Genomic DNA, 13,343 nt, shown 5'->3' with positions numbered 1-13,343 from the left:
GTTTGTGTTTTCGTTTGGTTGAAATACAACGGAACACCCGCCAGAGGGAGATGCTTGCTAAGCTGCGTGGAAAGGACTCTTTGAGGGATGAGGGCCCTGGCGGGGAGGAGTAGCACCGGGTCTTGGATGGGTTCTGCCTGACGCGGAAGAGCAGTCATGAGTCAGAATCCGAGGGTGGCGTGGAGTGGGGTCCTTGGAAAGATAAAAGGAGATCGAGGGATTTAGCTTATAAAATGAGACCTTGAGCGCTTGTGAGCCAGTCTTCTACTAGGTTCACAGCTGAGGGGAAGAAAGTGAGGGGTTGTCATTGTAAGGAGAAGGGAGTTAGGATACCGAGAGTTCCTTGAAGAGCGACTAAGAGGAAAAGCTGGGGGTTGGAGGGAGGTTTTCGGAGGTACTTCCGCTTAGCAACCCTACGCGGTTGCTAGGGAGGGCTGCCGCCGTGGTCACCCGGAAGCAGTCCTGCTCAACCCTCCCCGCCCTCTCTAAGGTTGTCCTATCGGAGGTCAGAGTGCTGGACAGGCCTCGGGCCGAGGGCGGGGCTGGCATTAGTAGTTCCGGTTCGCCTCCTGCCGCCCCTCTGCTCCCCGCCTCCCCCCTCCCCCCCTCCCCTCCCGCACCCCTCCACCCTCCCGCTCCTGGGAAAGAGAGAAGGAGCCGCGGCCGGTGGGGAGAGGAGCCGCTCGGCGTCGGCGGGAGGGGACCGCGCCTGTAGCACCTGGGGTCCTTAAGCACGGCCTGATCCAGGTACCCACTGCGGCTCTCGCAGGGCCCAAGGGGTTGGCGATCCGAGCGGGCGTCCCCGGGGTCGGGCCGGGGGCGGCGGGGCTCTTGGGGCGGGCGGGGCAGAGGCGGGCCAGGCGGGAGGGCTGAGTTGGCGCGGGGGAGCCCAGCACGGTCGGGGGTCGGGGGGTGGAGGCCTCTATCGGTGAGGGGGGGTAGTCGCACAGAGGCCCTGGGCTCTGAACCGAGCGGCCTTTCTCTCTTCGGCCCAGGCTTGTCACCTGGACGGCTCCTCTGCGGGAAGCATCCTTTCTCGGGGCCGGAATGGGGCTCGAGGACTCCGCCGGCGCTGTCACCCTGGTCTGGCCGCGGTTGCGGGTGGAGATCGAGCTACTTCCAGGGTGGGCGAAGGAGGTCGTGGAGGATGACAGTGGAGAGGGCTCTGCGCGGTGGAGCCAGGCGGGGAGCCGCCCTTGGCACTGCCCGCGGGGAAGAGACGTCCCCCCCCTCACTGTGCTCCCCCCCCCCCCCCGGGCACGACGTCCTCCCCATCCTAGGACTCCCGAGTGGGCACCTCAGGGCAGGGGCGAGTGAGGCCAGAGGAGGCTATTCCTGAATGATTCTTCTTGTGTTTAGAAACTGTTGCCAATTAAAGTGATTGTTTCTGTGGCACACTCTGCCCTGGCTTTAATAGCCCTCTGGCTGGCTCCCAGCCTTCTGAACCTGATTGTCCTTTGATCCGACGTAAGTTATTTTAGGGAAAAGCAATTCTGGAAAGCTCCGAACTACCAGGTATTGTGGCTTAATTCTTTAAGCTCACAATGGAATGATACTCATTTGTATGTATGAAGAAGGAAAGAGGTGGTGGGGTTAGGGGGTTTGCAAGATATAGAGGTCTAGGCCAGACTTGTTCAGGCAAGCCTTTACCAAGCCGCTTGGCTTGCCAAGAAACCTGCCTGCCCTAGTTTAGATGGAGCTGAAAGATCCTCGTCATTTGTGTTCTAATCAGTGACTGAACAGCTAGGTACTATGGTGATAGGTGTCTCAGAATAGATGAGATGTGAGAATTCACAACTCTTAGGAATTTGTGCTACTGAATCTTCTTCTTAATCTTTTAAGATTGTATGATAGAAACGGTCTCATTCTCAAAGCGATACACTTGAGGGATGGAGAGGTCTTGGAAATACAGTTGAGAGATGGAGGGGACTTGGAGGCTAGTTAATAAGAGGAGTATTGGATTAAAATAATGTTCGAGAGAATGTGTGTACATCATGGTGAGTGGCTATCAGATTTTGATCATTTATTTTAAATATCACAGATTTGAATTGTTAGTGGCTCCATAAAGCCTTTTAGCAATGAAATAAAATATGCATTTACATGAAGGATAAAATTAATCCCCCCCATCCCAGATTTTTGCTATGTGCATTTCTAATGAGAACAGTTAAAATAAATTGGGAGTCATATATTGCATAAATCTTGGAATTTAAAATGGCATCTGTTGATGAAGAGAATATATTTTTAAAGTTTCAGGTTGTCAAAAGTTATCTCTAAACTAAAATTATTATATTCGTACCATGATTTTACTTGTAAAATATCATGACACTATTAGCAAAACTTGCTTTGAGTTCTTTCAAGTGTACTACTGTAAAAATAAAATGAAATGGAGTTGCTGTCTTTAACTTATTTTATTAGCATGCTTAAGGAAATACAATCCTTATATTTGCTTTTTGCATTTTGAGTGAATTTGTTCTCAGCAATTTACCAAAGAGTAGGGCTTTTCAACCTAAGTAATTGGCTGGCTCTTGAACCTAATTAGATAATTTGTTTTGCTTACTGAGATTAAATGAAACATCAAACAACTTGATAGAATGACAGACTAGTCTAAGAAAGTTGATTTCTGTTTTTGTATTGGATGTAGTGTTGTTCAAGACTTGTCATCTTGTTTTGTTTTGAAAAAATTGCAAGAAATCCTTAATTCAGTATTCTTCAAATAGCATTTGAAGGAACGAGCTGACCTTTAAGAGAGAATTTCATGTGTGTTTTTTTATGTTTGAAGATTTACAACAATTTTGAAGGATAATCTGCTATCTAGGTGGTATAGATAGTGTCAGAAATAGAGGAAGTGTATGTGAACAGTTCCTGAGTCCATTACTTGACTCTCCTGTTGGGCATATCAGATATAGTATGTAAATGATATAATGGGAGCATAATTGCATACCAAAGAAAATTTTTCCATCTTTATTGACTGTATACAGGAAGGCCAGTTCTATATAATCTTTTGGAAATGACAATTTTTTAAACTTTTTAGAATTAAAGTTATCTTGCTCATTGTTGTGCACCAGAATATCTCCTACTAAAGTCTCCATATTCAGGGAAAACATATTAAAATTTTTTATTTTATCAGAGACCTTATGATAGTGCATTTGTAAGCATTTTGTAAATTGAGGTCACCTTTTTCTTCTTGGTATATTCCTATCTCATGACTTTAATGTCATGTTTGTATAGGAGGAAAGGTAGTAGATATAATGGTAAAGTTATGCTACCTAAAATTGTTTGCCAACATTAGAGAAAGAGGTAGGTGGTTTTTTTTTTGTTGTTGTTATAAATCCTTCCATTTAACTAAAAAATATTATGGTATTCGACCATTCTGAAGACATTTTCTTGTCAAATGCAGAATTGATTATCTAATATTTAGTGGTGTTCTAAAAAACAAGGAATTCTTGCTTCATCACTGAGTTGTCAAGATGACCTCTGAAGTATCTTCCAACTTTTAGATTCTCTGAAAAGGAATTATAAAAGTCTTGAAAGGTGTATTTTATTTATTTTAAAAAATATTTTGTTGTGATACAACAGTCACTTTCTAGTAACCTTTCCCTGCAAAAGTCCCAAACCAAACAAAGCATAGTTGAAAGCTCAATTAAGCCAAACCATTCCAAGTGGCTGGGATATATTGACTTTGACTGATTAAGAAAGCACCTATGGTCTACCAGCTCTTTATAGACTGGAATGAAGTAGGTTCTAATATCAGTCATCTGAAACCGACATTAGTTGCTGCATTTGATCTGAATTTTATTGCTTTTTTAGTGGTCTTCATTTATAGTATTGTAGTTAGTAGTAGTGTGTTAGTGTTTTGCCCTGCATCACTTCATACACATTTCCCAGGCTTCTCAGATTTAATTGTATCTGTTATTCTCTAAAGCTCAATGATATTTCATATGCCACAATTTATTCAGTTGTTTAAGTCATTAAACACTTTGTTTCCAGTAAGTGTTGCCTTGAATATTTTGATATATATGGGATCTTTCTTTTTGCCATTAATTTCTACAAGATTCACTTTAATTAAAGAAATAGACAAATGTCTTATACAAAAACATACATTCATAATTTTTGTACTTCCAGTATCAATGACAGTTGATGGAAAAATCTTTGAAATTTCCTGGGCGTTTTTTTTTTTAAACAAACAAAATTGGGACTTTAGGTTTTGGCTAATGCTTGTATGAAACAAAAATTTCTTCAATTAAGAATGTAATCATTATACTGAAAAATGAAATTTATGGAAAAAATTTTAGAGTTCCTGGTCTTGTAGAAAATCTTGAAATGCTAGAAAGTAAGTTTTCAGAGAAATTTTGAAATTTTAGAATATGGTAGGAAAAAAATGACCAAACTCATGATATTCTTGAGAAATTGGGGGAGGGGAGAAAGCATTGCAAATTAATGTTTCAGCTGTACCATTTGAAGATTTGCATATTTCTTAGAAAACTAGATTGAAATTTGACATTATTGGGATTATGTTCAAGCTGGACTCTGGGAAAAGTGAGATGCCATCTGTTTCAGAGTTCTGCCTCCCCTCCCCCCTTTGTTTTTTGGCTTTGATTTTACCAGTTTACTTATGTTTGAAATGTGAAATCCCAAGAAAAATACTATGTAATGTTAGCTATATCAGTGAACACAACACAAGTAATGCATTTTTAAATTAAATCAATCAATGTTTTTAACCTTCAAAAAGGATTAAAAGACCTTAGGTAAAAGGTTATTGTTGAGTTTTTTTAAACTATCCAAATGTTAGGCATCTTTCTTATTTCTTTAATTCTCTGCATTCATTAGAAACCATTATTTTCAATAGTACTTGGCCCATTATACTTGTTGGTAGGGCTCTTTGAGAAATTGATGAAGAAATTATTGCAGATATTAATATGAAATTATAATATTCCATAATTTGGATTTCTTTTTTAAAGTCAGAGGTGAAACTTAGGCAGATAATGTTAATGCCACTGTAATCAAAACATAAAAAAATTTATTGATATCTTCGCATGTAAATATACTTCCTATCAATATTTTGTCTTGGGTATATGCATGCATTAAATAAAACATTCTTGGTGCAATTTTAGTTTTCTTCAGTAGGAATGGCAGTATGGAAAGTTTTAAAAACCTGTCAACCTTGGGAACGAATTATTAAGCTTCAGTGCTCTCTAAGAAAGACACTCATTGAATTATTGGTTGTGTGCTCTTTTTTTTCTACTCTCTTCTTTTAATGACTGCTGTTGAGTAGATTCTGTGATGACTTCTTGGTTTGGGGCTTTGGGTTAGGGAACATATTGCTGAGGAGTTGTGAAGAGGGAATTGTGAAGGGCAAAAGGGAAATGATGTCTGGAAGTAGAATCTTAAGTCAAAACAAGGACCACAACAAAGTCCAAGGGAACTTTCACGAGGCAAGGCCCCTGGTAGTTGCAGTAGGTTGGTTTTGGAATAAATAGTAAAAGTGTCATGTTTGAAAGAGTTTTCTCAGTTTGCCATGGTTATGGATGTGGGTGCATTTATATCTGCTCTTTAAAAACTTGTCCTACTTTCCATTTGCCTATGAAGTCTCTAGTGCAAAAATGCTCACCATCATCATTTAAAAATATTTTGATGATTGCTTAACTTCACTGTCATTTTTAACATTATATTCACAGTTCATCCCAATAGAAACCTCTTAACATCAACACATTGACTGTGTCCTACAGCATTGCTCATCACTCTGTATGTGTGTGCTTCATAATTGGTACTCTGTAGTCAAAATTGTTCTTATTTTTCATGGCAACATCAACTATGCAGTTCTTGGCTACAGCTGTGGTTTACTTCTGGAAACTAGCACTGTACCTCTGAGAGATAATGAAATAGAAAGTAGAGATGGCTGATGTTGGAAGGAAGAGAAATGTCTGGAGTCTGTAAAGAGTGTGAGCCATCCAGACAGAGTGCATCAACATGTCAGGATTTTAGAACTGTATGGAAATTTTAGTGGTTAATTCAAACCCATCCTTTTACAGATGAGGAAACCCAGTTCTAGGAAGGTTGTGGTTTTTGCTCAGAGATGTGTAGCTGGTAAGTAACTGCCATTTGAAACTTAAATGTAGGTGTTCTTCAGTACCCTTTCTGTGACACCATAGCTTTGTTTCTGCAAATAACTTTGAGAGTTAAGATTAAATGGGATGGCTAGCAAAGTCACTGTTCCTATTTCAAGACTGATGGGACAGGAATGAGGTAGAAATCCCTCTTTAGGAGTCTATTCAGCTCCATAGAAGTTTGCCAAACTGGAGGGAGAATTTACTTTTTTCCAAATTGTTCAGTCAACGTATCTCAGCACTTCTCTTTCAAAGCTCAAATTTAGAGTTGGAAAGGACCTTATAGGTAATTAGCCCACTTTTACAGATGAAGAAACTGAAGCCCTTTGAGTTTGTGACTTGCCTAGTCAAGTAGGTAGCAGGGCTGAGCTTTGAATTCAGGCCCTAGAACAGGTGTCCCCAAACTTTTTACACAGGGGGCCAGTTCACTGTCCCTCAGGCTGTTGGAGGGCTGGACTATAAAAAAAACAACTATGGACAAATCTGTAAACCACTGTCTGGGATAGCAGAGGCTGCAGCGCTGGCTGTGATGGGCCTGTCACACCTTGCACAGGCCCATTACTGCCACCACTATACCAGGCAGCAGTATACACAGTGCAGAATCCCCTCCCCAGATTTCCCCTCACCATGCTGAGGTTTTCCATTGTGCAGCCACATAATCCTTTGTGCAATGCCTTGATCTCATTCAGTTACTCTCAGAACAAGGCACCATGCAAAGGATTATGTCACTGGAAGTAGTACAGTACCTGAGTGATGCTGAGCTGCCACATACAGTGCTCCTCTCACTGACCAGCAATTGGCCTCAGGGGGCCACCCCTGCCCTAGAACTTGTCCTTTGTACAGAACTCACTGTCTTCCTTATCTGCTATGTCTGAATCTCAGCCTAAATCTCATCTTCTGCAGGAGATGTCTCCTAGTTTCTTCAATCTTTAATTCCTTTTCCCTTCAGATTACTTTCCATCTATTCTGAATAGATCTTGTATGTATCTATATTTGTCTTCTCTATTAGACTGTACCCTCCAGGGAAGGGACTGTGTGTTTTTGCCTTTCGTCATATTCACAGAAGTTCGAGAAGTTAGCACAGGGCCTGCACATAGTAAGTAATGTATTCTTGTCAACTGAGTAAATCTTGAGGAGTAGTAAATATTTTGCATCTCCACGTGCTGGATTAGTCTTTCTTGCTAGTTTTACTTTTGTGGTAGTTAATGGATGAAAAAAACCAACCACCCCTTCCTTACCTTTTGTCTTAGAATCAAGATTGAGTATCAGTTCCTAGGCAGAAGTGCCCTAAGGACTAGGCATTTGGAGTTAAGTGATTTGCCCAAAGTCACATAGCTACAATGTATTTGAGGTCATATTTGAACCCTGGACCTCCTGTCTCCAGGCCTTATCCACTAAGCCACCTAGCTAGCTCCATTCATTCTTTTAAAAATCTCTTAATCACAGGGCAGCTAGGTGGCTCAGTGGATAGATACCAGGCCTGGGTATGAGAGAACTCAGGCTCAAATCTGCCCTCAGATAATTCCTAGCTGTGTGACCACGTGTAAATCATTTAACTTCTATTTTCTAGGACTTCAGGCACTTCTCACTTGGAATCTATACAAGAAGGAGGATAAAGGTTTTAAAAAAAAAAGAATAATTTTCATTCCCATATGTCTCCTTTGGAATAAAACTTAATCCCATGTTTACTTTTACTGTAGTTCTTCACCTAGACATTCAGTGTTTGAGGATATTAATTACATTCTTTCTTTTCCTACCATTTCAACCAGACCTGTAGTTTCATTTGTATCAGGGATTCTTCATTAGAAAACTAGCTGTACCAATGTACACTAAAGCTTGCTTTGCATCTAATAGTCTTAGGCATCTCATGGCTAGTATTTCAGAGGTGGCACATGAAGATTCCCCAATTGTTGAGTTTTTAACAAATTATTTATCAGATTAAATATTCTGAAGATGTAAATTTCTCTTCCTTCAATGCAATATGCCCTCTATACTTGAGTCTAAATAATAATGTCAGGATTGATTACGTGGATAAATAAAATAAAAATTTACTCGCCAAATCTCATTTTAGCTCTTTCTTTAACCAGAACTGCTGGCAAGTAGCTACTCTTTAACTTTCATTTCGTAGAGTTTACCTTCTTGTTGTAGTGGAAAAGAGAACTAAACTTAGAAGGAAGAGAGCCCTGGATTTGATTTCCACCAGGACACCGCTGTCTGATCCTGTCTCACCTATGTTTTAGGCACTCTGTGCCTTGATTTTTTCATTTGTAAAATAAGGATGATGATATCAGTTGTTTCTGTCTCCCATGGTTGTTTTGAAGATCAAGCAAGATAGGTTCTAAAATGCTAATGCATATAATAGTTGTTTTACCTGGGTCCTGGTGAACAGAAAGGCCAGGAAGAACAAAGGGCCAGATTATGACAACTATAATGATCATCAGCTCCTGGATAATGGAAAGCTGATCGATTTACATTATAGTGTCACTTGTTATTGATTCTGTTTTCTATGTAATATGGAAAATTCAGTTGTATTCCTTAATGATGAAGACTTACTCCTCTAAAAGCCACTTCTTTTGCTTATAACTCTTAAGGTTTCCTTAACACCTCCCACCCCCTTTGGAGTTGAGCCTCCATTGTTTGATTTTGTTTTTTAACTTTGCAAAATCCGGTGCTCCCAAAAGTGCTATTTGGTATGTGTCTGCTTATTAAAATGAACAGGTTAATTTTGTTCTGAGTCTTTTTTAGAGTTCCATGGCATCTTTAGTGAGAATTGGTGGTGTTGCAAACTAGGGCTGAGAATCACTTGTCTAAGGAAAACACAATGTAGAAACTTTTTGTTACTATAATTCTGGGTTACAAAGATGTGATTTTTAAAAAAATATTTTATTTGATCATTTCCAAGCATTATTCATTAAAGACATAGATCATTTTCTTTTCCTTCCCCCCCACCCCCCATAGCCGACGTGTAAATCCACTGGGCATTACATGTTTTCTTGATTTGAACTCATTGCTATGTTGATAATATTTGCATTAGAGTGTTCATTTAGAGTCTCTCCTCTGTCATGTCCCCTCAACCGCTGTAGTCAGGCAGTTGCTTTTCCTCGGTGTTTCCACTCCCATAGTTTATCCTTTGCTTATGAATAGTGTTTTTTTCTCCTAGATCCCTGCAAATTGTTCAGGGACATTACACCGTCACTAATGGAGAAGTCCATTACGTTTGATTATACCACAGTGTATTAGTCTCTGTGTACAATGTTCTCCTGGTTCTGTTCCTCTCGCTCTGCATCACTTCCTGGAGGTTGTTCCAGTCTCCATGGAACTCCTCCACTTTATTATTCCTTTTAGCACAATAGTATTCCATCACCAACATATACCACAATTTGCTTAGCCATTCCCCAATTGATGGGCATCCCCTCATTTTCCAGTTTTTGGCCACCACAAAGAGCGCAGCTATGAATATTTTTGTACAAGTCTTTTTGTCCATTATCTCTTTGGGGTACAGACCCAGCAGTGCTATGGCTGGGTCAAAGGGTAGATGTTCTTTTGTCGCCCTTTGGGCATAGTTCCAAATTGCCCTCCAGAATGGTTGGATCAGTTCACAACTCCACCAGCAATGAATTAATGTCCCTACTTTGCCACATCCCCTCCAGCATTCATTACTTTCCACAAAGGTGTGATTTTTAAGAGACTGAATATGGGATATGTAAGCAGAATATTATAGGTATTACAAGATATATCCTATGTGATTTGCTATAGGTCATGAAAATGCTGCAAATGATAAATAGGACTTAATAGATGAATTCGAATATATAATTTTATAGCTAAACATTTTTATCTTCTCTCCCTTATACTTTTTACTTATTTACCAAATTATTATTTTTATAATTTTGTTCAAATATATTTCATTTTCCCAATTACATGAAATAACAATTTTCAACATATATTTTCCAAAATTGCAAGAGCCAAATTGTCTCCCTTTCTTCCCTTCCTCCTCTCAGAGATGGTATGCAATTTAATCTGAGTATACATGTATTATCACGCAAAATATATTTTCATATTGGTCATTGTTGTAAGAGAATACTCACATAAAACCCAAACCTCAAAATAAAACTGTAAATAAACTAATGTGAAATATAGTATGCTTTCATCTGCATCTAACTCCAAAAGTCCTTTCTCTGGAGATAGGTAGCAGTCTTTGTCATGAGTCCTTCAGAGTTGTCCTGGATCATGCTATTGTAGAGAGTAGCTAAGTCTTTTCATAGTTGGTCATCATACATTATTGCTGGCTGTTACTTAAATTACTATAAAAATATCAGTTACTTATCTTTCATGTTGTAGGTAAAAAAAAAAATCTACTAATGCAACAATGATAACAATAGTATACCCTGTATTTGGTAGGATTTGCCAGAGATTATGCTTCTCTTTCATAGCCTTGAAAATCCAGGGTCAACCCTTCATTTTGTGACAAAGCATCATAGTTGGATTTTTGTGAAGAGGTTTGTCAGATTAGTAGACAACAAATAGTACTTTTGCAAAAACTTAATGAATTTTTTTTCAGAGCTGACATATTTGTTAGTATTTGATGGAACAGTAGATTGCTTAAATGTGATGATATAGTCAATACAACCAGAGTACATTATTATGTAAAAATGCAAAGTACACATTAACTTGATAAGCATTTGGTAAATTCAGGACTTGAAGGAGCTACTACATCTGTTAAGAAAACAAGTTATAGAAATATTCAGAGCTTTAACTTCTTTTATTATGTATACTTTGATTATGTTAACTATTTTGAAACAAATTTAGTGAATTTGGCTGAGGCTATTTACTCATTGAAAGTTACTGAACTACTAGGTGGGATCATTTTTATTATTATTCATAGTATCATCAAGTGCATTAATAGTTTATTTCTCAATTTATGGTAAGGGTAAGTGAAGTAGGAGCTAAGCTATGGAAAAACACAAGGAGAGCAAATGTGGTTCCTGAGTTAACTTTTAGTTAGGGAGGTCAAGACTGGAAGTTTTCATTTCAGCCAGCTAACAGATTTGTTGAAGACCAGTAGTGAAGCATCTGATCATTGTGGTAAAGGAGTGTGTGTACCTGTCTCTGACATAATCTATGTGTTAGAGAATGCATGTGATATACAATCCATTTATCAGGAAAGAAAGACTATATGAAGGAAGTGAAATTAGAGTTGGATCTTAAGGAATGGAAAATATTTAGGTAGTTGAAGGGTAAAGAAGAGGACTTTCTAGTGGTAACAACAATGAATGAAGAAGACGTAAAGTGCTGCCAACTTCTTGATCCTAGAGGTAAAAGACAGTGCAAATTGAGATTTTTTTTTTTTGTGTGTGGACAATTTAGAAATTTGTTTTACTCAGCTATACGTTTTGTTTTTCTTTTGTTCTCTATTGAATTAGGGGTTGGTGGGAGGGACAGAAGGTTGATATTTGCTGATTGAAAAAAATTTATAATTTTTAAAAAGACCTGAAGGTTGAATTAATCCAGGCATATTCCTGAAGACACTAAAAAGGCTAGTTAAGCTAGGACCAGAGAGTGTGTATTGGGAGAAGAGGAATCAAGATTCTACAGATGTAACTATTATAAAGGACCTTGAAAGTCAGATATGAAGTAATTTGAAACCATTCAAGAAGGGAGTTACTAAAAGTTTCTGAGCAAAGGAATAGTTAAATGTCTTTGAAAATACTTTGCAAACTGTATAGCTATATCCACAAAGAGATCAAAGAAAGAGGAAAAGTATCCATATGTATAAAAATATTTATGGCAGCTATAGCATTGGCTAAGAATTGGTGCCTAAAAAGAGGGGAATGGCTGAACAAATTATGGTACAAGAATATGGACTATTGTTATGCTGTAAGAAATGATGAAGGGGGTGGGTGGTCTTAGAGTAATCTGAGTCTTATATGGATTGATACAAATTGAAGTGAGCAAAACCAGAACAATCTATACAGTAACAACAATAATAAAAATATTCACCTGTGAAAAACCTAGTAACTGATCAACACAATGATCCACAACAATTCAATAGGACTCATGATGAAACAAGAGTACTTATAGACTCAGTATAGATTGAACATATTTTTTCCTTTTTTTTATTCCTTCAAGGACAATAAACATTTATTGAATGCTTATTGTGCTTGTTGCTGTTCATTCTTCATTTTCTTTCTTTAATAAGTTTTTAATTCCCCTCAGATTACATCTTGTTACAATTTTCAAAATAAATCATTTTCCGACATTTTCCAGTTCCTATTCTTTCCCTCCCTTCCATCCCTTCCTTCTCCCCAAGATGGCAGGTAATAGGATATAGGTTGTACATGTACCTCCATGTTCATCATGTTGTGAATGACGATACACACTGGAGAAAAAGTAGTAGAGGAAACTAAGGGAAGAATGGCATACTTTTGTCTGCTTTCAGACTCTTAGCAGTTCCTTCTATGGCAGGCATTGTTTAGTCATGGGCCCCTTAGAGTTTTCCTTGATCCTTGCATTTCTGATAGTAGTTGTCAGACACAGATGATCATTGTATTTTATTGCTGGTTATTATGTATAAAGCTATAGATATTTATACTATATGTACTACATACATATATAACACATATAGACATGTTATATATACATATACATGTATATACTAAAATATATATTTATATGTAATTATTCATATTTAATATTTATAGTATAAAATTTATGGTGTAATAATATTGCATTATAATCAGTCAGATCATAATTGCTCCCCTTGCCTTTTTAACTTTGACTTTTTTTTTTTAGAGGTGGTGGTTGAAGCATGGTAAATATGGATATTTGTTTTGCATGACTGTACATTGTTGTAATTTTGTTTTTCTTGCCTTCTCATTGGGTACATTAGAGGTAAGGAGAGATTTGGAAATGAAAAAAAGAGGATTAAAAACTCTTTAAAAAAGTATAAATTAAATTTTAAAATTGTATAGCTGCTTTACAAAGTATTAATTGAAATTAAAATTATAGTTAAGTATAGTTAAGAGATTAATCCAGGTGTGAGATGATTAGATCATCAAATAGCATGGTGAGGAAAAATAGAGTGAAAGACTAAATGAAACATCACATTTTGAAGGACAGATGTATCATATTAGGGGATAGAATAGGTATGAGGCATGAAGAAAGAAATGAATGAAAGATGACTTGGGAAGTTTTGAATCTGGGTGATAGGATAGTGGTGTCACTGACAAATTTGTACCAAAT

At 38.1% G+C, this 13,343-nt stretch overlaps 1 protein-coding gene across 16 annotated transcripts in view; it reads left to right on the top strand.

Moving 5' to 3' along the window:
• Positions 1–610: 610 nt before the first annotated feature.
• Positions 611–13,343, top strand: part of CSNK1G1 (casein kinase 1 gamma 1) — a 247,782-nt gene continuing 235,049 nt past the window's right edge. For 10 of the 16 annotated variants that reach the window (XM_001366863.4, XM_001366816.4, XM_007479552.3 and 7 more), the window contains exon 1: positions 611–747. The gene's annotated coding sequence lies outside the window, so the exon portion shown is untranslated. Of the gene's footprint in view, positions 748–995; positions 1,998–13,343 lie in introns of those variants that run through there. The other 6 variants (XM_056808301.1, XM_056808288.1, XM_056808348.1 and 3 more) reach the window with 4 other exon arrangements.

Source organism: Monodelphis domestica, chromosome 1 (genome assembly GCF_027887165.1).
Source record: "Monodelphis domestica isolate mMonDom1 chromosome 1, mMonDom1.pri, whole genome shotgun sequence".
In the NCBI taxonomy this organism is placed as follows: Eukaryota; Metazoa; Chordata; class Mammalia; order Didelphimorphia; family Didelphidae; genus Monodelphis; species Monodelphis domestica.
The sequence above is the reverse complement of the archived record's forward strand: the minus strand, read 5'-3'. Positions and strand labels throughout refer to the sequence as shown.